General features: G+C 37.7%; 1 protein-coding gene across 1 annotated transcript in view; it reads right to left on the bottom strand.

Moving 5' to 3' along the window:
- The window catches only part of LOC134651219 (uncharacterized), a 103,381-nt gene extending 75,967 nt beyond the window's left edge, over window positions 1-27,414 (bottom strand). Inside the window, exon 1 of the mRNA XM_063506289.1 lies at window positions 27,054-27,414. The gene's annotated coding sequence lies outside the window, so the exon portion shown is untranslated. The remainder of the gene's footprint in view (window positions 1-27,053) is intronic.
- Between the last annotated feature and the right edge of the window lie 457 nt (window positions 27,415-27,871).

Here is a 27,871-nt window from a genome sequence, read left to right as displayed (position 1 = left end):
TGAAAATACAAAGGCCTTAAAAGGTAATAGGCTTGCTGTCGCACCTTTAATTCTTTTGTTGGCGGTACCTGTTATAAATTATAATAAAACACCGTGTCTTTTGCTAATGTATGTATGTATGTATGTATGTATGTATGTCACTTTATTGTACATAAACAAGTTTACAAAAAACAGAAACAACAGAGTAAAAGATGTAAGTGTATGTACAAAGGCGAACTTATCCCTAATAGAGATCTCTTCCAGCTAACCTTTGAGAAAATGAGAGAGGAACAAAGATTAAAAGCTAATCTTAGCGGTTTCCCGGCAGCGTGTTAATAATTGGTGTAGATACAAGATACAAGATTTTATGAAAGTGATTGACGTCTTATCTTTCTAACGTAAGTAGGGCTAGGAAAGTAGGTATTTGGCAAAATATGAATGATTTCTGAATAAGTGAAAAGTATTAACTTTCATAAGCTCGAATCTCCTACATAACTCCATTAAAATTGCTTACTTAAGCAGAATAACAAAGGCAAACACTTTGATATTTCGTCAGGTGACAAGCAAAAGTCACTAGAATTACTATAAAATATTTAAACAAAAATCAACCTTCTTTTCGTACTAATATGGTTCACTATGGCTATGAACTTATGGAGGTACTTAGTGACTTTTGCTTGTCACCTGACGATTTAATGTGGCAACACACCAACTTAACCCCATTTTCTAGGAAATCTCATTTTGTCCCAATCAACAAAAAACGTTCCAAAGCAGCGCCGTATACAGCAGGAAGTAGATTCGGAAACCTCCACTAAAAGTATGTCATTCTTGCCGTTTACGGTCCCGTCGCCGGCGAGCAAACAAGGAAAAATATTCTATACAAAACGCGCGTGTCATATGAGCATATGACAATACGCTGAATAAATGATACCAAGCAAACGCTCCATGCCATTTTCATTTTGCGGCCTACGAAATGAAGTGGCAAGCAATTTAAAACTCTACACGACCACGCATTGAGATAAAGCGACGTGACATTTCCATGTAAAAATATTCCGAATTTTTACAACTGTATTTGTTTTTTTTTTGTGACCTATTGCATAATTTTACACGGTGACCCAGTGACCCGTACAAGGACAAAGTTGTTTATTAAAGATAATGTAGTGAAGTAATAACCTAATTATTATAAAATCGGAATTCTTTGTCATGTTCTGTCTCATTGAGCGTAGATAATGGCGCTGACAGGATGATAGCAAGATAATTTTCTAACTTCTATTACGAAATATGTTACCTATTTGCAAATCATGTTAACGGGTACAAAGGGGTTATTAATCATTTTGTTCAATAAATAAGAACTGGGGGAGCTTTGACTAGGTACTTTTTGTCAAGGTGATAGGAATGTTATAGACCAATAAGTAGCGAAGATAACATTCTGTGATACTATTGATGCCAGAGAAAGTAAATAGGTAACAGGTGTGTAAAAGCATTAAAATAATCTCTGTCTGATAAAAAAGATTTAAGAATGTGCCTTTTATACGCCAAGTGCCAGTTTTTCTCTTTTTGTCTAAAAATGGAGCACTCAAGAAGAGAGCCTAGCGCAAATGAGCAAAACGTTTGACGTCTCTCGACGCAACGAGTCATTCAGGAGTTTGTATGCAGCTTGATATACCCTGCTGTGTACAACAATCTACCGTACATGCATTTGAAAACTCATTCAATTACTGACCTTTTTATTATGCAATAAAGCACACTTTCGAAATAGTTTGCGAATGAACATACGAGTGGATATATAAAGCGCGGGCAGCGCGGCAGCGTACCTCGCAAGGGCCGTTGTGCTTTTCAAACTCATTAACTTTAGAGGTTTCAAAATGCCTCTCGTGAAGTGAAACATTACGACCCCTTTCGTGTGGAATTTCTTTGGCCATGTTTGCTTTTAAATATTTGCATGGAAATAGAGAAACATGTGTTATTTAAATAAACGTTAGGTATTATGTACCTAGGTATACTAGAAATATTTTATATGTTTTACATAGAGTTATCGACCGATCATTCATTTTTCTTTAACCCTTCAACGGTAAAGATATAAAAAATATACGAGCGAAGCCTCATCGCCCAGTTAAAATCCTGAGAATCATGCATAAAAAAAAACAAAAAAGATGATGTTATAGGGTGTTCATTTTTGCCATATACAATATCCAAGCAACCCTAATTTAGCTTAAGATTACTCTAGAGTGCACCACCAACAAATTGTCTCACAGTTTGGCGAAACATTAGATTAAGGTACTAAAATACTGTATTTTTATGTAAAATTTTCAATAAAAAAAAATGTTACAAATGTAAAAAAAATCTGACATAATATTTTTGATACAACAAATCCCAGGCAGTAAGAATAAGAATGCGCAATATTTTTTCCCAGCAGGGACAAGTGGGAATGAAAAGAATCTCATTTATTCTCACGTCGTGGTTGTGGGGAACATAATACATAATATGAATTTAACGACGATTGGAATATTTTATATCTTGTAAATAAAGAGGTACCTATTAAGGTCTCCAAACCAAACTACAAAGAAGAAACTCCGAACCCAAAAAACTAACTCGAAAATATGAGATTGTTTGAAATAAAGGTAAAATGGAAAAAATCTCGGCGTCGAGCGAAACTCGATCTGACTGCTCACGACTCCGAAATCCAATCTGATGCAGAGTCCATGTTTTGTTTTTAGGATTCCGTAGCCAAAAAGGCAAAAACCCTTATTGCATAAAATCTAAAATTTTATTATTGCGGAAGTCCAAAATAATGTATAACCCCTCTAACTTTTGAACCAGGTCATTTAAGCTATTAATCAGTCTTTCCAAAAAATCTATCTCTTATTAAAACGACGTAAGTACCGCGAAGGCTTTATTTATCGTATGAAAGCACGGAACCCTCTATTCTATTCCTTTATTTAATCATCATGACTTCGTAATCAGACCAAACCCTAAACCTAAATGGTCGTGATGTGCACTGTACGGTTTAAGACGAATTCCCTCCCGCGGACGCTCAGGCTGTGAAATAAGCCCCTGCCGAGGTTTCTCAAAAAGGTCAGGAACGAGCATGTTGCGTCTGCAACATCGTCTGCGTTATGGACGTCTGTCCATATGCTACGGTGACAGCTTACCACCAGGCGGGCCGTATGTTTGATTGCCATCAAGTTTAGTATTTAAAAATAGATTTTGTTGTTTGCAAAAGTCTACCAGAGAAATTTCGAACAAAAGTTTGTGAAAACACCCAATTAAACTTTTTCAAGGCAAACCTAAATAACCGCCGCCAAAGGCATGCATTACATTTCATATTTCATATATTATTCAAGGCCGTAAACACAAGCCGCCACCTAATTACTCGTTCCGCACTACGGACGGAATTAAAAAACGTAATTGTAAATTTCTGCTAAATTTCATTGTGACTTCAATTAAGTTCTTGTTAACAGTTATAATACATCATACCTTACACTGGTGTGGATTTACGAATAAATTTACATATTTAAAGATATTAACAAAACGTAAGAATCTACCTTTCCTCTACAAAATTGTGTTCGAATTAAGGTAAAGGAAAGTAGTAGATCCTCGAATGGTATAATAGTACCTACGCAAACACTTATTCTTATCTTATCCACTGCTCTTAGCTACGTTCGTGGTTCAATTTTGGAATATTTCGCTTGCTCGGGTATCAATATAAGCGCAAGGGTTAAACAACAACTTTGCCAAACAAATTATAACTATGTATGCTCACATTCTTTTTTTACAGTAAATGTAACATATTTCCTAACCTAGAATATTTCGTATACATAATACCAACTACCGTCACAAGCAGTATAATATAAGTTGTGTTTACATGCATTTGTTACTTTTACCCAACTATCACAACTGCCAAAGTTTGCAAATATCATAGGTAATATCTACTCTATCGACAAAATTAATTAGGTACACCGTTACAAGATTTCTTGTTTGCTCCCTAGATACGGTATCCAAACACTTACTAGAACAAAGACTTATCCACCGTAAATACCATAGACAACAAGCCATTGTATTATAGGTAAGATTTCTATTTGGCTAATGAAATGAAGCAAGGATGTTGCGAATATCCGCATCCGCATCCGCAACCGCGGAACTTCCGCATTATGTTCAACATCCGCATCCGCATAAAATCGATGCGGATTTAATGCGGATGCGGATGTGGAACAGGTCGGTACAGGAACGTCTTAGCATCGGCGTAAGTGCTAAACTGCTAGGTAATTTAGTCATTAACCAAAAAAACCTATCAGAAATGAGCAGTCAAGCGTGAGTGGGACTTAATGTACGGAACCCTTGGAACGCGAGTCCGACTCGCAGTTGGCCGGATTTTTGAAATAAAAATTACTAAAATGTACTACTACTACTACTACTACTACTACTACTAAAATGTAATATTTGACGTTTTTTATGGTACTATCTTGACATCCGCATCCGCATCCGCATCCGCGGATGTGAGCCTTTAAAAATCCGCATCCGCATCCGCGTCCGCGGATGTCAAAAAATCGGCATCCGCAACATCCCTGAAATGAACGAGCGATTGGACATGAGATTGCCCTGACTATACAGAACGGGGAGATATATCATACAAGCTGGGATGAAGAGATGAAGTTGCTCTTATTGTTTTATTAGAAAATGATGAAGAATAATTGCGAACTGTTTTTAGGGTTCCGTAGCCAAGTGGCAAAAAACGGAACCCTTATGGATTTGTCATGTCCGTCTGTCTGTCCGTGTATGTCACAGCCACTTTTTTCCGAAACTATAAGAACTATGCTGTTGAAACTTGGTAAGTAGATGTATTCTGTGAACCGCATTAAGATTTTTACACAAAAATAGAAGAAAAAACAATACATTTTGGGGGTTCCCCATACTTAGAACTAAAACTCTTTTTTTTTTTTCATCAAACCCATACGTGTGGGGTATGGATAGGTCTTAAAAAATGATATTGTGGTTTCTAATATTTCTAAACTGAATAGTTTGCGCAAGAGACACTTCCAAAGTAGTAAAATTTGTCCCCCCCCCCCCCCTGTAACTTCTACAATAAGAGAATGATAAAACTAAAAAAAATATATGATGTACATTACCATGCAAACATCCACCGAAAATTGGTTTGAACGAGATCTAGTAAGTAGTTTTTGTTAATACGTCATAAATCTCCTAAATACGGAACTCTTCATGGGCGAGTCCGACTCGCACCTGGCCGCTTTTTCGCTGCTTCGCACGAAAAAGTTGATTCACCCACTTAAAAGTTTTTCCGAAAAATATTCTTACATAAAAAAAGTTGTGTTTACCTGGCTTAAACACAAACAAATTATTAACATCGAAACAACCCATAAATCTCCCGATTGATCTATCGGTAGCTACTTGGAGATAACGAGAAATCGGTACCAAGTGTGATGGATGGCAGGCTCGGTTATTGTTAGGGTTGTTTGTATCACTTGACTTAACAAGTAAAATGTGACCTCAAGATCAGTTACAACTATGCGTGATTGAAGGCCACGCATATTCTGGTCCTAGTTGTCTTGACAAGATTAGTATGTGCTGGGAAGATGAACCCTTTTCCGTATTTTTATAAAGCTGATTGTTCACTTGGGCAGCGTCCAGTATAAGTAAAATAGGCCGGCGTAATATATTCTCAACTGTAAGGTCTACATATTAAGTGTTTATTCGGGTCTAAGTATTGAATTACATATTTATTTTATTATTTTACCTTAGCCTTCGTTTCAGCTGGGTTGCATCGGTGTGGTCACAGATAAAGATAACTGACGTCGAAACAACAAGCTACTAAACTACCTACCCAAAAATAGCTTATGAAAATGATTTAGGTAGACCAATACGGATATGATGGTCGTTCTTGTCTACGTGACAGCGTGATAAAACGGTGTCCGTCACTTTCTTTCCCACGGTGTTAAACAGTGACAGTTATTTTATCACGTGGATAAAGATGGATAAAGCTATCCATAATAGGCTGGCAGGACATTAAAATTACCCGTTTATATTAATGTTAGTTGTCGAAATAAAATAATGAAATCGCGTTATCTAGACCTGTAGGGCTATGATGGTCGACTGTATAAATGATATAGTTGTATAAATGATGATAAAACTGGCATTTTATCCAGTTCTTATTGATTTGTCGTCTTTTCCACTTTTGACAGCGATAGTCGTTAAACGATTAACTGCATAACATGCTCGTTGGATAATATGTCACTTGTCTACTTTTCCAACTTAAACTTAGTTGATAAGTGGATAAGTTAAATGATATAAAAGTCACTTGTCTAGATTTATACATTTTTATAACATTCATACCGTTTTGTCCACTTTGACAGCGATAGACGGTAAATGGCTACGTTTGTTGGATAGTTAGACATATAGTCGATTTTTGACGGCTAGCCTTTGATTAATTTATCGTGGTGCTCACTGGGCACGATAAGGTGCTCTCATGGTATAGAAGTGGTGAAAAATACAATTTTTAGGGTTCACTCGTGCGTCTGTCTGTCCGTCTGTCACAGCCTATTTTCACGGAAACGACTAGACCAATTAAGTTGAAATTTAGTACACATATGTAAATTAGTGACCCCTCACCCAAAGACGGACATGGCTTCCTCGCGTTGTCCCGGAATTTTGCCACTGCTCATGGGAGCCTGGGCAGCTTGGCAGCTAATCCCAGGAACTGGCGTGGGCACTAGTTTTTACGAAAGCGACTGCCATCTGACCTTCCAACCCAGAGGATAAACTAGGCCCGTATTGGGATTAGTCCGGTTTCCTCACGATGTTTTCCTTCTCCGAAAAGGGACTGGTAAATATCAAATGATATTTCGTACATAAGTTCCGAAAAACTCATTGGTACGAGCCGGGGTTTGAACCCGCGACCTCTGGATTGCAAGTCGCACGCTCTTACCGCTAGGCTAACAGCGATTTTTTTTAAGTACAATAAATAGGTTAGAAGTTATTTAAGAAAATAGCCAAAAAATTACCCCCTCCCCCCCACCTTTATCTCCGAAATTACTGGGTCTAAAATTTTGGACTCGCACTTGGCCGGATTAGTTTTTTTTATTCAAATATAATATATACTATTTGAAGTTTGAACTCCATTTGTATTCATATAAGAATATCATTACATTATTTGTAGGGATGGCAAAGATATCATTTCTTCTTGGCAGCTGCTGCCATGGAAGAAAAGCATCAACAAAGAAAAATTCAACGACGTGCCATAAGGGATACATGGAACCCTTTTGATATGCCCATCGAGGAGTTTCGGCACATATATAGAGTGCTCAAAGACTTTGGCACTCTATTTGTGTGCCGACCTAGACGCCGACCTCAAACTCAACATGGCGACGGATTGCCGGCACATCTTAAAGTACTTAATTAAAGATATAATGTAGCACTGAGGACGTCACTTTCTGAGAACGCCACTTTCTGAGGACGTCACATTTAGAGTTCGTAACTTTTTTAGCATAGGTACGATTTAACAGTATAAAATACCAGCACGAAAGATGTATGTAATGCCAGCAACCAGATTACCTGTTCGACATACGGTCGCTTTTATATCCTACATACCAACACCAATCTCTGTTTGCCTTACGCCTGACTGGTAGAGAATACCATTTGGCAAAACGTCCTATGTTTCGTGCAATAAAGTGAAAATAGAGAGATTAATAATAAAAAACAATCTAATTATGTTTAAATCAGAGTATTTAATTCAGAATACTTAAAAACTACAAGCACCAAAACATTTAGCCACAGATTGGAGTTAGGCCGGAAACAGCTTCGATTCCATACACATAAGGGCGCGTGTACACGGTGCTGCCTCCGCGCCGCCGCCCTCGGAATAATAAACCAACAGGAACCGCCATTAACAGGCGTTCCCCTCTGCCAAAAGTCGGCGGCCGCCGGTCAAGGAGGTTATATAAAACTAGTTGCCATACGTCATACGCCATTCAGCAAACGTCAGTCTAAGCGGAATGTTAGGAGCAGAAAATGCCGAATTGTAGCGTTTTCTCCTGTAAAAACCGATCGGACACATCTAGCTTACTTAAAGAACACGTTTCTTTTCATATGTAAGTACTATTACATGTAAATATTATCAAATAGTGCACTAATTTAGCAAAAAACTAAAAAACATTGTCAATCTGAAAGTGATACCACTTCATGGTACTAGATCTAATTTAGGGTAATATTTAAAGAAGACTTTCTAAATATTCATTAGGTATACCTAACTTCTAATTTGCGTTGCTTATTATTATATAATTTATATAACACATTATTTTTCTATAACACCTTATTTTTATATCAACATAATCCATTCAATGAAATAAATAGTATAAATCATAAATAACGTGATATTACCGATATAGGGTCATTGTGCTAGTTTCCGTCCATGCTCTAGTCTCTAGTTTTCGTACATGACATGACAGATTAGCAAATAACATATTTGATACTTAATTTGCTACTTGCCAAATACATTTTTTATGTAGATAGATACTCGTATATTGTCTCGACATTAAGGATTGCATTAAGTCCAAATTTGTGCAGCAATGTAGATTTATATGTACTCAATTTCGCCAAGTGGACGAAAACTAGAGCTGGACGAAAACTAACGCACCTACCCTACTACTGTTTAAAAATTCATTTTTCGCTTAATTTCTATCGTATATTTTTTATTTGACATGTCCAATATTTGTATTGTATTTTATTTATTTTAAGGTATTTACTGCCGTCATTTTCCATAAATAGGAACTTTTAATTTATTACTCTGGTATCACTCTACCATAGTTAGCGATGGGACACCATAAAAACCAATATCGATAATAGTAGTTTATGCAACAGTGATATAATAAGGGTTCTTAAAATTCAAGGGTCGAAGTTACAAAACGAGACGTAGTCGAGTTTTGTAAAAAAAGACCCGAGAATTTTAAGAACCAATTATGAGCTGTTGCATACATTACTTTTTCTATGACAGCTGCAGCAAAAAAAAAAAAAAAAAAAAAAAAAAAAAAAAAAAAAAAAAAAAAAAAAAAAAAAAAGAGTTATTATTAAAAAAAAAGAGATTATTAAAAAAAAGAGTTGTTATTTAAAAAAATTGAGTTATTATTTAAAATAAAAAAGAGTTATTATTTAAAAAAAAAAAGAGTTATTATTGTAAATGAAAACATACCTCTTTCAATCAAGATGATCGGAACTTGTATCTTTAAAAAAAATAAAGCAGTTGTATTATACTCATAAGATGACTGCTAGCAGTCATCTTATGAGCCTATAAACAAAGCATTCAAATGACATTGCTTTAGATATCACTGTCAGTCATTTAATTGACACATTTGAGTGCTGGAGTAGAAAAAATCTATATGAACATTGTAAATATATTGTTATTTTGATTTCTTTTTTTAGATTTCCAAAAGATGCAATAAATTTTAAACATAAGTAGTTTTCAGCTTATCAAGCCATCGAAAACCTAAAAATATCGCAATATCAGTCATGATTTAAAGATCTAAGAACTGCATAAGTAAGTTTGTAATTCCATATAAATATATGCTGTTACAAAGTTACTGTTGCAGTTCCTACAAATAGTAGGTAAAGTAAAAGGTACACTACGATGTATGTACGATGTGAGTATGTGTTTAGTTATGATATATGTATACATAGTATGGGTATGAGTACCCGAAAAGAAGGACTGTCTACAAAAAGAGATGAGATCCCATCAAAAACATTACTTGTAAAAAGGTGCAAGTCTCGCAACGCTTTTATTACAAAAAGTTCTGAGATGTAACGTGAAACCAAGTCGGTTACTTTAATCAGTGCCCCTGGCTGACTGTTAAAACCGTATCAATAAGATATCTTTAATTTGTAATACATATAATGACTTGGCAATCGCACATAATGCTTTACTCGTACCGTACTCGTAAATATGTGTAATGCTCAAACTGCAATTAGCGCTAGCGTTAGGTATGTTCAATTAGAATTATTTTTAATAGGTGACGTCATCGTCACCATCGTCGTAAGGATCATTCCTTATGTCATTATGCAGCTGTGCGATGGCCAAGTCATTATACGTATTACAAATTAAAGATATCTTATTGATACGGTTTTAACACCCCCTGGCACTGATTAAAATAACTGACTTGGTTTCACATTAGCATTACATCTCAAAACGTTTTTGTAGTAGAAGCGTTGCGAGACTTGCACCTTTTTACATGTAATGTTTTTGATGGTTATGATTGACTAAAGCAGACAGTTAAAATTCAGTCAATAAAATATCGACAATATTATCGACAGGTCCCTCGCACTTCTACGTTTACTTAGAACTGACATCATCTCGTTTACGGACAGGGTTGTCTGTGTTTGTTCTTGTATTTGTGTGAATATAGTTTATGCTAGTGTTTGATAATTTTGTCGTGTGCGTGTGTAGCGACGCATGCAAAAAATGCATTAGTGTTTACATTATTTGTGTGCGTTCCTCGCCCCCCGCGCCGAAAACGGCAGAATTTTTCACATAGAAATTAGTGCGTGTCACCACTCCATATTGGATTATTCCTCCGAGCCGCCGCCGCACCTTCGCGCTATGTACACGAGACGCGTAAAACCCGCGGCGGCGGCGCGGCGGCGGACTATACTTGTCTCGTGTACATAGCGCGAAGCTGCAGCGACGGCGCAGCGGCGGCGCGGCATCGGGCTTTACGCGTCTCGTGTAAACAGCGCGAAGGTGCGGCGGCGGCGCGGCAGCGGCGCGGAGGCGGCACCGTGTACACGCGCCCTAAATGTTTCGCACAGTAGGAACCAGGGATGTTGCGAACATCCGCATCCGCATTCGCAACCGCGGAACTTCCGCATTATTTTCAACATCCGCATCTGCATCCGCATCCGCATAAAATCGATGCGGAGCTTATGCGGATGCGGATGTCGAACAAGTCGGTACAGGAATGTCTTAGCGGCGGCGTAAGTGCTAGGAAATTACGTCATTACCTATAACGAAATCGTCTAGATCCAGAAAAGTCGGCCAAGTTACTGTTTAGTAAATATAACGCACCTATATTCTTGCTCAAATTCTAAACGTTTCGTTTTTTTTTAATGAAATAATACTAAAAATGTGATATTTGACGTTTTCTAAGTACCTAATCTTGACATCCGCATCCGCATCCGCATCCGCGGATGTGAGACTAAATATCCGCATCCGCGTCCGCGGATGTCAAAAAATCGGCATCCGGAACATCCCTGGTAGGAACCATGATTTTATCATACGCCGCTGTGATTAGCTCGTGAAGGTATCACGGCAAGCTCGCTGACACCAGTTGAAGGTCATTCCAACATATTTACATTTAAACGGACTGTCGCTCCTTTTGTGACAACATATTCTTCAGCATACCGCGTCTTCTGTCATGTCTCCATAAACTCTAACGTCTTTTTTATCTGCGTATAAAATCAGCTCTTGCAGTTTTTTTTTCAGACAATATTTCCTCTCCTGTGGAGAATAGGCGTCCAAGGATTTTTTCTTCATAGCGTTGCCGAATTTCAGAATATATGTTCAGCCATCAATCACTTCTGCGTATGGAGTGATCCATACTCTCATAGTTCTCATGTTCTGCATATATTTAATGCAATTTATTTGTTTGTTTTCTTCCTATAGGTATAGGTTACGCAATGAATTTTTAAATTAATATTACATTGTACTTTTAGCCTGACTGACAATGAAAATCTATCATGTCGCCGATTTGACATCGCTGATTTTTTTTCTATAGATGGTCAACCAAACCTTGTCAGTAGAAAAAGGCGCGAAATTCAAATTTTCTATGGGACGATATCCCTTCGCGCCTACATTTTTCAAATTTGGCGCCTTTTTCTACTGTCAAGATCTGGTTGACCAAGTATACAAATAGGTTATATCGTTTGTCAAAGCACTGTCTCATTTCAAATATAGACAGAGAGAGACATACTATCTGTGTCTTACACTAGTACTAGCACCCAAAAGAAAAGGATGAGTATAGTTTGTATTGTTCTTATTTAATGACAAATTGGTTTGACCAACTATACTTACAAGAATGCACTTCGTTTTTCGGGTAAAATCGGACGTAATCGCGTAATAGAAAATGACAGCGTCGTACTAATTTAGTTGCAATCCAACACTCAAACTATACAGGATGGTCTATACCACAACGTTCAATTTTTTTTTTAGTTTCCTCATATCGTGGGCTATTAGGAGATTCTTAGAGATGACGTTCGGTGCCTGACTTCGGTGCCGAATTTTATTTTTTACTTCTTTGATACACAACTTTATTTCCTAAAATCTAGCCTTAATATAAAAAAATATTGGTAGTAGCCCACGTAGTGATAAAATAAAAAAAAAATGTTGGACATCGAGGTTTGTAGTTTGTACCGCCCTGTATAGAGTAGTTAATAGAGTCAGACCGAGAAAAGTCTGCAGCGATTTTGATAGCCCACGCAGTGCAAGCGTCATTTTAAACGTCAAACTTCTATGAATTTATGACGGGTAAATATAGCTGGTCAACCAAATCTTGTCAGTAAAAAAAGGCGCGAAATTCAAATTTTCTATGGAACGATATCCCTTCGCGCCTACATTTTTCAAATTTGCCGCCTTTTTCTACTGTCAAGATCTAGTTGACCAAGTATAACACTTGCACTGCGTGGGCTATCAATATCGCTGCAGACTTTACGAGTAGCAAGGAACTAGGACCGCCTTAGATTGCGATGGACAGTCTTTGCATCAGGAAAAATCCGGAGGGGGTCAAGGCCGCTTTCAAACAGGCGAGGTCCCAGCTCCCGGAGCATCCCGAAGTCTCGACACCGAGGGAGACGAATAAATACCCGCTCAGCGCCGAGTATTTATCTTTTTAGGGTTTCAGGAAAAACGGGACCCTATTACTAAGACTCCGCTGTCCGTCGGTCTGTCTGTCTATTTAGATGATATATTTCTGTTGCCAACAACAAATAATAAGTACTAACAACAAAATAAAATAAATATTTAAGTGGAGCTCCCATACAACAAACATGATTTTGTTGCCGTTTTTTGCGTACCTAATGGTACGGAACCCTTCGTGAGCTAGTCCGACTCGCACTTGGCCGGTTTTTAAGAGACGCCGCATGCTCAGCAGCCGCTCCTGCCGACCGCATTGTACGACTAAGATGCGGGGCGGTAAAAGTACTGACGCACGTGGCGTCCCACAGTAAGCACTTACCTCTTTCCCACGGCACCAGGGTCTAGTCGTCAGACCTTATGCCGTCCGATCGGCTAAAGCCTGGCGGCTCAAGCATACATGGGATATTAGGTAACTCTGACAATAAGGCTCTCCTAACGATGTCATTAAGAACATGGTGCCGTGGGAACCTCCCAGCGCAACGGCAGCAGCTCAAGACATGGTGGCCGTTGCTCCCCACAGTGGAACCGTAGATGCATTGGTGGGGTTGGCATACCCATGGCAACCTATTAGGCGGAGAGCAACGGCCACATGCATACATAGGTGGCTACGTTTGGGGAGGGCCTACAATTTAGTTGATTTTGACACATGGTTTGACGTATAAAATTCACCGTATTTGAGGTTAATAAGGTCTACTGTCCTTAAAATTTTGTATGAATTTACAAGCAAATATGAGCCTTCGTTAATGAAGTATTGCAGCCGGTTCTACCTTAATTCGATAATGTAGCTTATTTCAAAGACTATAAACTCTAAGTACTTAGAAATAAAGCTTCAAAAGCTTTAACCGTGGATAACTTTTAACTATCAACGTCACATGTGGATAAGTGGGATAGGATGTCATTCATTAAAATACGCTTTAAGTAAACTTGTTTAGAATTGATTTTTGAAAAGCTCAAACCACGGATGATTTTTATCAGTCAATGGCAAAAGTAGATAAGTGGTGGAATGTGATTAAGTAATCTATTCTTTAAAATAGGCCTTAAGTCATCGAGATTAAAATTGATTTTTCAAAAGCTCAAATCATGTCACGCTATCATTAGTCACTTGTACTTTATCCTCGCGTCTTTTTTACCAAATTTAATCACTTATCAGGTATTTCACATATCACGCAATAAATGATTAATGATTTGGTGACAAAGCATCATAGCCCTCCTGTTTAAATCTCTACAAAACTCGAAAGTTTAAAGGTCTATACAAATTTGAAAGTAAAGATCCACTTCAAACCTTAAGTCATGTTACACTGGGGACGAGCTCACAGAGATGAAACAATCAGTGAATAGATAGACAGGTTCCAAACAGTGACGTTCCCAAAATGAACCGGACGCATTCTACCTACATAGTATATTGCGTACCTTACCTCGCGGATATTAAAATCAGTGGGTAGAAACGGAACAACATACGAGATTACATTGTTTACTGTTTGTACTGGAGAAACTGTGTCACGATGAAAACTGGATAAGAAAACTTCGAGATAACGCGCGTTTGTTCTTGTCCATAAGTTTTAGGATGTTAGTTGAAATGTGTACAACCAACCGTAGCCAACATGCCAATCGCTAACGCTCCGTAGCGAACGAAACGCAACTGTCACTCTCACACTAATAAGGAAGAATGCTAGAGATACACAAAGCGATTCGATGGCGAAGCGATTGCGATCGTCACCTTGGCTAGGCCGCCTGTTATGTATAATCTGCAGCAAAATTTTCAAAGCGTTTTTGTGTCATGACTCATGACGCTCAGCGTTTCTTGTAGAGGTCGCACTGAACCCGGCGATTTTAATGAAAGGTTCTCTTGTTTAGAGGAACTCAACTATCAGTCTCAACTGAACTAAATGTGTATCGTTTTAAAAGCTTATTTGTGTTGGCGTAATACTTATCCGATGACAATAGTTTAGTCAATTTAGGCACGTGGCACGAATGAACAGATATATTTGAATGAGTGGGATCGGGCTACTGTTCCTAACTAGGCCAAAAAAGATAATTGACCATGTTAGCTCAAAATCGTATATCTACCTACCAAGAAATTCCAGAATCCTCTTCAAACAAAGAACCATTTAGTCTGAAATCTCTTTCATGACCTAATTTTAGTCCAAGAGAGTCCTGAATTTTCATAAGTTTGTAATCCGTGCTGGAATCTAAGGACACGACCTAGATCCGACTGCAGCCGTTATTCACTACATCAATTGCATCGCCAATGAACCAGTATACGTATGATCTCTGATTAAGAATAGTTCTTAGAGATCTCGAGGTCAAGATATACTAGGGATGCTAACAGAGACGGTACTTTGTGAATAGGGTAGCATCCAACGCTTAGCCACGAACTACCTGATTCGCCCACAGAGCAAATAAATGCAGAAAGTTGGCCGGAGGCCTTCAAACATCAGTTTACTTGCCAAATGTCAATTGCTATCCATAATTCCATATTTGTTTCGTCAGTCGTCACAGAACAGGAACCCGATTCAGATTTAACAACTGGTTATGGTTTTGATATTTTTTTGATAGAACCTTGAAGATCGCTCTCGTTGATTGGTGCATGCAAAATTGAAATTGTGCGTGAGATGCGCGCCAATTACCAGAGACTAGCGACCCGCCCCGGCTTCGCACGGGTTAACAAATTATACATAAACCTTCCTCTTGATCTATTAAAAAACCGCGTCAAATCCGTTGCGTAGTTTTAAAGATGTAAGCATACATAGGGACAGACAGACAGCGGGAAGCGACTTTGTTTTATACTATGTAGTTGTGTGTAAGGCCGGGTGTTGTATACTTCCACTTGAGTTGATGTAATCATTGTATTGTTTTGGTCTGTATTAAAGAGTGTTTGTATTGTATTGTATGTACTGAACCCTCTGTTCTGGTGTGTTTGCGGCTCTAGTTTTGGCACTCCCCAGCGCCATTTGTTCCACATTGTGCCACCGCATATTTTGTCAAGTTGCAGCAGCAGCTTTGTCAAGCAGACGTGACCACGTGACGTTTTAAATTCGAATAGCTCTTGAGAACTCGGGAAAACGTTTGCATTTTAAAGTAGGGGAGATATGTTATAGTTTTCTGTAAAGCTTACAAAGTAGATGGGAACTAGGTAATGCAACCAATTGGAACAGGCCACGCTAGAATCCTGTCAGAGTGTATTTATATAAATAAAAGAAAGAAACTTTTTATCTTTACGTAGGGCTAAGATGGTCGGCTCTTTATCATTTGTCACCATGCCTGTCACGTTCTAACAAATATGTAAGTGCGAAAGTGACGCATGGCATGACAGGTGATAAAAATGCGACCGTGATAACGCTGCTGTTTAAAATGGGTTCCGAGTTTAATGTTTAATTGATACTAGCAATAAGGCAGATATTGATATATCTATAAATCTGAAGGGGCACAGGCTGTTATTGTTTATATCCCTACAAAATGGAAATCAGAAATTAATCATTCCAGTTCCGTAAATAACAAACAACAGAACGTCAAGATTTATTTTTCATTGTTGTATTTTCATACAAGCGCAGTGAGTTACAGCTGCAGGCGCTAAATAAATTAATGATGCGTTATATTGTTCTTTATTTACTGGGCCAGAATCACTAATTTTGTATTGCCATTGTGGACTCCTCCCAGTTATGCTACTGGGTTGAATAGGCTTAGCACAAGTGCGCCGCGATGATGTCCCTTAGTTATCATTCGCCCGTACAGAACCTCTCGCGCGAGGTATACTACCCGTCTTATACTAATAGTATTAATTTGAAAGAGACGGCTAGTACAGTCAGCAGCAGAAGTTGTTAAGCGGGCGAGGTGTTCAAAATTACCTTGACACGCTCTTATTCTCTTAACGATAAAGTCGCGTCAAGATCATTTTGAATACCTGGCCCGCTTATCAACTTCTGCTGCTGACTGTATTACGAATATTCCTCGTGCTAAGCTTACATGTGTAATAATTTCAGTCGATATAAGATGACGAAGGTTTTTGTTGTCAGCTATTTTTCTATAAAACGAGAGGGAAGGTCGTTAGGTAACGAAGCGTAACGATGCAGTGACGGGCGTAATCAAGTAATGGCGTCGAGCTTGTCTCAACCTGTCCAAAGGATCAACATCAGAAAATTAAGAAAAATAAATGAATAATACTGAAAGACTCGGTAATTACAGCGTTTTTGAAACTAAAACGTCTTGTTTCGTAACATTGTAAGGGTTAGGGTAAGCAAACAACGGCTCGCATACCCCATGAAGCTTTTGGAGGTATACAATAAGTGACCCAAAAAATAACACTATCTTTACCTTTATGGCTCTTTGGGGATTAGTTCAAGTTTTACCGGATTCTTGTTTTGCCAGATTCCTGTTTCGCCGGATTTACTTTAGCACTTCACAATCCGACTAAACGAGATTCCGGCGAATCGGGAACTAATTTTTGTGGTGATTTCTTTGGCTTTTTTTATCAAAAGTTTGCCAACAGCCTGAAAACAGGACCCTGAGTATTTTTGTTATAAATATCACCTAAGAAACTAAAGCCTAAAGAAACTTTTAAGAAAACATTTTCCGGCCTCTCCTTTCAAACTAAAGGTTGAAAAATCAAGCCTTAAGCTCATAATATTATGCAGCGAGAGAGCGTAATCAACTAATGGTCCTGTGTTTGTCCTCGACTTGTCCCAAGCCATTAAACTGCGAGGAAGTGTTTGTATAATAATAAGAGATTTTTTATCTGAAATACCGGTAAACTGTTGTGAGAATATGTCTCTTGAGTAAATCAACTATTTAGTTGAGATGAAATATAGTTCTGTATACATATTATGTAGACGAGGAAGCGTTACAGATATAACCACATCAATTTATATTACCTATATTAGACATATATACAAGAATTGCTCGTTTAAAAGTATGTAAGCTACTTGTAGCGACACTATGTCAGGCCCAATAAAAATCTTGTCAGTATAAGTACCTATAGATATGTACTTTCTCATGTCAAACTGATCCCAGGTTCCCAGTATTTAAACACATACCGATGTTTAATATTTCACAAAATATAGAATTGGAATCTAGCTATAGAATGTTATTCTATCTGCTTGGAAACACAACTCGGATATTGATTTAAGACTTAAAGTTAGAAAGGAAAGAACGTCCGAACTGCGCGTGTAAGATCTTGAATCTTTTGTTTTGGCATTTTTCATATGTTTAAAGCTTTCATGAGCTACATTTAGTAACAGCTAATATCATTTTTATTTGCAGGAAGGCCGTCAATAGGACAACCATCGTCAAGATCATCGATTGGACCATTGGAAGCGCATGATCGATCGTTTTGTAGAACCAAAATATTTTAATATAATTACTATTGGTAATAAATGGCGTCAAGTATTTAATAAATAAATGAGGTCCTTTATTTTGGTACAACCCAAAACTATGCCGGGTCCTATTTCAGGTAGGTATTAGGTACCTAATATTAGTATCATAGCCAGAACGTTATTGTTTGTATGTCTACAGTGAGTTAATACTCGTAGATATATCGAAGTTACGACCACAAAGGCGTACATAGATATCTATATATCTCTTCGAAAATAAATAACGGAGTACAATTATTTTTATGTTATACTTAATACCAACATAGTTAGTTGTAACGTGACTTCGAAAATGTACATTGTACACTACATGTTACGAAGGCATGATTTACAAGCCCTCATTAATTTGAAAACGGATCGACAACAAGAAAAAAAGATTCAAACATGTTTAAAGGAATCGCTTGACCCATTTAAAAGAACGCAAAAACCTTGAGGCGGATCCCGTTTAAAGAGGAATTAAAGTGCTTTGACACAAAAGGGAGATCAAAACGGCTGCATCCGCCTGCGGACGATGGAAACTCCCTTTTATAGATACTGGCCAGTTATTTAGGCGGTTGAGTTTACATCTTCAAAATACTTACAAGGTTATGAATAGGTTATGGAAATTAAACATTAATAGAGTTAGAACAACAAAAGTCTGCAAAGATTTTGATAACACACGCAGTGCAAGTGTTATTTTAAACGTCAAACTTCTATGAAATTATGACGTATAAATAACGGGTCTCTATTGTTTCCCAAATAGTTTTAAGCCATAATGTATTGTTTTCCCGAATTTTCGTTAGTCATAATTCAGTTGATTCAGAAACGCGTTACTTTTCAGGATTGCCATAAATCAAACCTAACCTAACCTAACCTATCGTAAAAAACGTAGCATTTATTTTATAAGGAATCTCAAATAGATTTATCTATGTAAAAGATATTTTTTTGCTGTGGGCTACCGTTTACGAGTTATTTACGAAAAACTAAAAAAAAATACGACCTTAGAACAAACAAAAACAACCTTAATATATTTTAAAATATTGATCTTAGCGAAAAAGTGTACTAAATGTTTTTTGCAGAAAATTTTATGTAGATTACTTATGTGATAGAACATTTTTTGCTACGGGCCACCGTTTAAGAGTTATAAAAAATAAAATACAATGCATTTATTTCAGACTTAAGTGTCCATAGTTTGTTAGTAACAACAAAAAAAATACTTAAACAACTATATTAGTACCTAAACCTAAGTGAAGCGAGGACCAGTGTCTGATTAGACCACTGTCCCACCTCCCCGCTACTACGCTCAGGAGGCTGTGGCGGCTGTCACGGACTCTGCGGAGCTTCGCGGCGCAGCGCTTGCGCAGCGTCGCATAAAAACTGTCAACGTGAGCGTCCGCGAACATGCCAGACGCGCTGCAATGCCGCGGCAGCCGCAACAGCACCCTGAACGCGTCATTATATTGCACCCGCAATTTATTGATCGAGCGCTGCGTATATCTAGACCATGCATGAGCTGCAGGTATACAGCGATGTACAGTACGCACGGAATAGTGTAATTTTAACTTGCGCTGTACACCGACTGAACCTGCGAGCTATCATGTTAGCTCTGATCGCCAGAGCTCTTCGCTCCCTCTCGATATCCGAATCGTCGCGCAAGTCATCGGTTACCAAGTGCCCAAGGTATTTAAACGAATTAACCCTCGTAAGCTGCTCGCCATTCAAGCGAATGGGTGGGACATAGGATGGGCACTTGGTTCCCGCCTTGAAAACCATATATTCGCTTTTGGAGACATTATGTTTTAAAGCATATGACTCACAAATATTGATGAGGGTTCGCAGTCCGCCAACCGATGGGCTCAACAGCACCATGTCATCTGCATAGCTTATGTTGTTGAATACCCTGTTCACGTGGCATCCGACATGCGTGCTGCTGAGCTCACCGATAAGCATTTATTTACGAAAGACTATAAAAAGGGACCTTAAACACCAAATATAACATCAGTTTATGCGCCGAAATTCCATATTAAAAAAACCTAAATACAATTTTAATAATAATTTTTTTTTTTTTTTTTACAATTTTAATATACCTAGTGACACCTTCACAATATAAACGTCTCTTTTAGGAGGGAACATAATATAACAATTTGCTATATTTAGCAGTATGATGCAAATTCACGGTTTGCAAACAGATACGAGTAACCTGTAAAATGCAATTTTGGTTTCAAGTACGTACTCAGCACTCAGCCAACAGCCACCAAAACTAATTTGTAGTACTAACTAAGCTGGGCAACCAGTAACCGCCGGGAAACCATTCGTTAATAATTATAATCCTTCATTAAGAGCGTACTTTGTGGATCGCTGTCCTCTATTCATGTTTAATTTGCATTTTAATTTTGTTCGGGAATTTAGATTTAAGTAGATGATATTTGAGTATTGGAATGATTTGGATTGGTAATACCTACTATTGGAAACAAACTAGAAATAAATAGTTATTTGACGTAACCTAAATGAAATATATAAAAATTCAATGTATTATACAATATATTATAAAAAGTCTAAATTATAGTAAGTATATACATAATAATCTTTAATAGAAAAAAAACCGACTTCTCTTCTCTAACTACTAGCCTAACCCACTTAACGGTGCTTATACTTTATTTGGTAATATGTATACATTTTATGGTAATCATAGTGGTTGATTTAGTTTAGGTATCATAGTGGTTTTCCGGGTCAAGGTCCGGGTCTGGGTCCGAGTCCGAGTACGGGTCCGAGTCGGGAGTCCGGGGCCCAATCCAAGTCAAAATCGAAATTGAAAATCACAAAACGTGTACTATGCGTCGTTGAGGAGTTCTGTTCTGATCATCATCAGCAGTTCCACTTCATCAAATGCCACAGTTTTTAATGTAAATGCTTGATTTTCTGATGAAAATATATAAAATTCTATACGGATGCCTTTAAGATTTGAGAAGTTCCCTCGATTCCTCATGGATACCATGTTCAGGACTTGAGATTGACATAAATGTGCCTAAAAACCTAACTTGCTTAACAAACATAACGAAAAGGACAAATCGCCAAATGCGAGCTATGCGTCGTTGAAGAGTTCCGTTATGATCATCATCAGCAGTTCCACTTCATCAAATGCGACAGTTTTTAATGAAAATGCTCGATTTTCTGATGAAAATACAAAAATCTCTATACGCATGCCTTTAAGATTGGAGGAGTTCCCTCGATTCCTCGTGGATCCCATCATCAGAACTCGAGCTTGACAAAATTGTGGCTTAAAAACTTAACTTGCTTAACAAACATAACGAAGAGGACAAATCGCCAAACGTGAACTATGCGTCGTTGAAGAGTTCTGTTCTGATCATCATCAGCAGTTCCACTTCATCAAATGTCACTTTTTTATGTATATGCTTGATTTGTTGATGAAAATACAAAAATCTCTATACGCATGCCTTTAAGATTTGAGGAGTTCCCTCGATTCCTCATGGATCCCATCATCAGCACTCGAGCTTGACAAAAATGTAGCTTAAAAACTTAACTTGCTTAACAAACATAACGAAGAGGACAAATCGTCAGACGTGTGCTATGCATCGTTGAAGAGTTCCGTTCTGATCATCATCAGCAGTTCCACTTCATCAAATGTCACTTTTTTTAATGTATATGCTTGATTTGTTGATAAAAATACAAAAATCACTATATGTGTGCCTTTAAGATTTGAGGAGTTCCCTCGATTCCTCATGGATCCCATCATCAGAACTGGGTTTTGACAAAAACGGGACCAATCTGTATGCATATACATACAATCAAAAAAATAATTTTCAAAATCGGTCCAGTAATGACGGAGATATGGAGTAACAAACATAAAAAAAATAAAAAAAATAAAAAAAACATATAACCGAATTGATAACCTCCTCCTTTTAGATTTGGAAGTCGGTTAAAAATATAATAATTCACCATATAAGTTCCACTGATGGGCACAGGTAATCCTCTCACGCGCGAGAGGGCTTGGGCTACTATCCACGCTGGCCCAATGTGGGGGACTTCATATCCGCCTTTTTTACCTTACTGCCATTTAGATAAAACATCACAAAGTGACAGATTTGCCAATAAAATGTTGTTTACCAACTGCTCTGACGCTACATCAATATTCAACATTGGGGACCGACACAAAAGAAAAAAACTGTATCGTCATCTATGCTCGACTCGATAGATACCCGTAATGACTAAATAATCGTTTCAGGTATATTAATGGATTACCTGTCCTATGCTATGTGTGTATTGATGGTCCTCCTAAACATCAAGGACTGGTGGCAGTGGTAATGACACACATTGGTAATGATAAGCTAGTATATAAAATTACTGGCTTTTTGGTGTATAGTTTAATATAAAAATCATTGTTATTAGTACTATATTACGGTTATATTCACTTTACTTCTGACTAAGCATGTTCTATTCCAAATGATACGAGATTTTTTCTTCAGAGACACAATGCACATTGATCGACATAAAGAAAGCGCCTCGTCGCAAAAAAAAGATGTGCATTTCCACTGCGTCTGACGTTAACCTTTTCGACGCCGTGTCAAACACAAAAGCTGTCTCTCAGACGCCACGTTTCCGAAGTGTCAAAACTGAAATTGAACTTTATGCATATGCATCTAGGTCTATGTTGCTCTGTGGTCTATGACCGCTTAATACGTCTTTGGCGTTGGACCTGCGGTGCGTATATGTATATCGGTCATTGGCGTCCAAAAGGTTAAATAGGCGCAACATGTGTTACTTTTGCTATTACGATTCACGCATTCATTTATACGCCCTGCTTAATCGTATAACAATTAATAATAATTTGGCATCGACGAATGAAAAATAGGCATAATACAAACACATTCAAACTCACAGCCTTCAACATCGGTCCACTCTTATTGACTAAAGCTAAATGAATGATTATAATTAATTATGAATTGTCTCTAAATCTGTCTGGCCTTTTTAAAGTCTGATTCACATGAAACAACAGTGAATAAAACGTACGAACTGCAGCTTCTCCAACTAACACATCCGTATAATATAGCATAAAGATAGAGAAAAGAGGGTCACGCACGCTACAAACATTAGGAATTACTTTTGAGCTACAGTATCCTAAAAGGAAATTTATGTTTCACGAAGCTACCCATTGTGGCCCCGGCCCGAGCGGGATAATCGCTTAATTCCCACCAACATTCAAACAAACATAAAACACAGTACATGAATACGCGGAATGAGCCGCCGTATTCATCTGTGGAAAATGGCAGCCAATAATTGATACGGTAAAGTCGTTCCATCAATTATGTATGTGTCCTATCTCTCATTTTGTGCCAGACAGAAATACAATTTTGTTGGCAGCGTGAATGTCTTAAAACTTTTAAAACGTTTTACCCTTCAGTTCTCTTGTTATGTTTTTTGTTTTATACAATTTATATCACGGGGTTTTAATTTGTTAGGTACATCGGTTGAATCAAATATGCTAGAATTAGATCTACCCGTAGTGGTTATATTCTCTTTGGATCTACCTATGTTGAAATTTGACTGCATATAAGAAAGGTCACTTTTTACACTGACATATCCGATCCATGTCGTATTTTAGCAAATTTTTGACGTATCTTAAAGTTCGAATCAGACCGGTATTGTATTATTGTATAAAATAGGAAGTATTGTTTAATATTTAACCAGCTAAAGAGTAAGTATATTAGGAGCTACAGCTCTAAAGTAAACAAATGGCGCCCGATTGCAAGTTTACGGCTGCTTGGTATTCCGGCCCTGCGCTAGGTCAAGGAAGCTTGCGTCACATGCGTGCTAAGGATGCAACGGGAAGGTTATCTCGTGATTTAGGGTGCTTTAAAGCCTTCAGATTATTGAGGGTTTAAAAATATATGTTTAGTTATACCTAATCCTTTTATTGTGTGAAATAAAGAATATTTATTTTACTGTGACTCTAAGATTCAAAAAGCGATAAGACTTTTGTTGTAGGTTAACATAAATGTATTTTCTGTTGCTACTGTTTTTTTTTATTAATTGTGCTACGATTCTTGTGAAACCTATACCGAAAATCGCTTAGGATTCCTTCCGCATACGGTTCTAGACTTTTTTAATAGCCTACTATAATTAACAACATCTCGTGTTACGCCGTAGGAAGCAGAGCAATCCCTGGGTAATTCGATAAACACCGTTAGAAAGACTATTTTTATCTAAGTATTAACCTTTTGGACGCCAATTACCGATATATACGCACCGCAGGTCCAAAGCCAAAGACGTATTTCGGTCATAGACCACATAGCAACATAGAACTAGGTGCATATGCATAAAGTTCAATTTCAGTTTTGACACTTCGGTGACGTGGCGTCTGAGAGACAGCTTTTGTGTTTGACACGGCGTCGAAAAGGTTAAAAGACATCAATACCATCCGTCAATATAGTCACATAATGACCGTAGGTGTAAGAGTATTTACATATGAAAACTGATTCAATTTCTTTTTTTTTTGTTTGTGCAATAAAGTACAAATTAAAATTGGTTATCCAACGGTTTTTTCGAACGATTATTGTTATATGCGCTGTGGCAGATTTTACTTAGAGCATATTTAGGATCAGGTAAATAATGGTGGCAGCATGTATATCGTTATCAAAATATTCTACAGAAAACCTATATTAAGCATCGATCCTTGCACGCACTGCTCTACGCCGTAGCCCGTAGCGTGCTGCTAAAGTTCGTACGTGTATGGAGTACAAACTTATCTAAGCACTCTACCTCAATATATGAAACAACATTCACGGCCCAATTCGAAAAATGCTTATAAGAAATCACAGCGATACGATACCGATCTGTCAGTGTCCAAAAGTGACGTTTTTGGTTGAAAATCGGTATCGTATCGCTGTGACATCTTATAATAAAAGCACTGTTGGAATTGGGCCGTTAATCTTCAAAAATATATTAATTCTCGCAGCATATCTTGCTCGAGCGAGATGTGCGAGTGAGTGATGTAAAAATGTGATCAAATTTGTAACTTCAGAGAAGTGAAGTGTAAACAAAACGAAGTAAAGTGTAGAAGAGCGCGTAGGCATTTGTTTTAGTTTTTTTTATTAAATGAATAAACACATATATGCAGCTGTTCCTGCAATAACGTCGGAATATCTATAACTGTATTTATTGTTAGACTATGCATAAAAAGAACGGCAAAGTTAATTTTCTTTAGAGGTAGATCTTTTTTTGCTACATACAGAACATTCAGTGTTTGTTTAAACATTTACCCCCTTATTCATAAAACTTTACGGGCCTGATTTAGTTAAATTATGATTTATCCCTTTCTTACAAATACATAAGTCAAAATGACAGATAAGGAAAAAAATGATTATTAAATTAGCTAATTAAGGTTTGTAGCGCGTTTATGAATAAGGGGGTTAGTTGTGTACAGATTTGTCTGTTTTTTTTTTATATTTGTAATTAACAACTTCCAGGTTGAATAAAGTACGACCCTATTTTTTTAGTTTTAAGAAATGGCAAATGTTTTACTTAACAACTATGCTTGATATTATGTGTGTTTGCTTTTAACTTTTTTTCCCACTACCAGCGTCTCGGACTACGATAATAATATGTTAATTGCATTGCAATTTAACGTACCTATCAGACACCAGACACACATACATTACTCCGGGGAATTAATGCCACAAACAATCCTATACAATTTATACGTTTATGTAATACAACATGACTATTTAATTCATGTTGTATTTTTTATTCCCAACATATATTGTTGATTGGACTAGCCACTAAAACACTTTCTGTAATATTAAAACGTATACACGGAGTGGCAATCAAACTTCAAAGATTACAATCTGTTTGTGACTGCAGACTGCAGCAGCATTGCTGATGCAGCGGTTCTGCTGCAGCAGAGCAGCATCAGCATTATAAGTGTCAATAAAAGCTTAGTTTTAGCACTGATTAGTGCATCCGTACATGAGTAAGTATGTCAACATAAAGTTCACGTTTTGCAGAGCGGAAATTTTACAATAGGACACGGAAAGATACAACAAGCCAAGTTGGTTCAATCAACCAATCTTACAGATTCAGAAAATGAAATATTAATCAAAACTGGGCAGAAATTAAACCATTCATTTCCACGTTTGTATTATCACACAAATTATAGTCTGTTAGATGTTAGGAATTTTCACAATCAACAATGTGGTAAATGGTCATAAAATATCTAATACGTCTCACTCTTGGAGCTATTTGCTGCCGACCTTCGAATGCCCTGTTTATTGCTTGAAGACACCTTAGGGTCATACCGTACGAAATTTCAAATAAATAATATCTAAGTATTCACGCAACTTGCTAGGTTATAGGTACTTATAGAAAAACAAACGCGAATTTTGCTATTATACATTGTCCAAGAAGAGAGATAAGGCTTTGACGAAATAGGTATCAAAATAATACAAATAGGTATATCGAGCATGTTGCTAAGTATCTATTTCCCGATTTTGATTCGTAGATATCGTGAGTTTACATGTCGCATCGGCCATCGTAAAGGTGACATCTGAACCGAACCAAGATCTAATAAACGTAGGTCGTGATGACAGTTTTTTATGTTACACGGGACGCTCACCTAAGATAATCACGATTGAAAAGCCGGTTACGTAAACCGAATTTGATAAATCGATGGCAATAAAATTCAGAAAAATCCTAATGAGATCCTGGTAAATAGCACAGAGCGCAGCCGCTCGGAAACTATTGGAAAAGGCATTATTTACTAACTAATTTGCGCGTTTATTTGACATAAACAAAGCTTGATAAACGCTTACCGGTGGGGGTCGAGTTGTTGGTGCGGACTGGTCACCTTCGGTAATCCATTGAGGGTGATGTATCGTCACATGTGCGGGGCGTACGCGGCGGGACGCGCGGTCAGGCCGGCGGGAGAGGCGGCACTGTCGGGCCGCACGTGGCTCGGGCTTCGCTCAGGTATCAGTCAATCGATGGCTGCGACGCGGGCGCGGCACATTCATGGCCCGCGAACAGCTGACGACGGGCGTAAACATGAATCGGGCTCCCCGGACCCCGCGCGCCCTCTGACTGCGCAGGGCAGGAGGACGGGAGCCGAAAGCCGAACATACTTGCTACGGGGAATAGGAGTGCGATTTTTGCGACGGGGATTTCCCAAGGTCATGGATTTTTTTAGGCTGTTTCAGAGGTCAGAACGTAAAACTTTTACTTTCGATTTGGTATGAAATAAAATGAAAAATCTTTATTTACAGGCAACTGTTGGCCCATAGATAAAAAAGGTACCTTAAAAGTAACATACATAGGCATTAATATAACATATCTTGAAAACTAAAAAAACGCATTATGGCTGCGATGCATTTCGCAATTTGCTATACAGATAGGTAGGTACCTAATATACATAAATATCAATCCATCTTCAGTTCGAATGAACTGCTAGTTCAACCTTTCAGAATGCCATAGTATTCATCCTTTAAATTATGTGTTTAAGTTATTTGTATAAGCGTATTAGAATATAAACGCGCTGAAAGTCTAAAATTTTCGGTTGCCACGATAGGTACTCATGAAATGACTATACGCAAACTATATTTACATCTACCCACTAGTTAAGTACATAAATTAA

This window comes from Cydia amplana, chromosome 9 (assembly GCF_948474715.1).
Source record: "Cydia amplana chromosome 9, ilCydAmpl1.1, whole genome shotgun sequence".
NCBI classification, from domain to species: Eukaryota; Metazoa; Arthropoda; class Insecta; order Lepidoptera; family Tortricidae; genus Cydia; species Cydia amplana.
The sequence above is the reverse complement of the archived record's forward strand: the minus strand, read 5'-3'. Positions and strand labels throughout refer to the sequence as shown.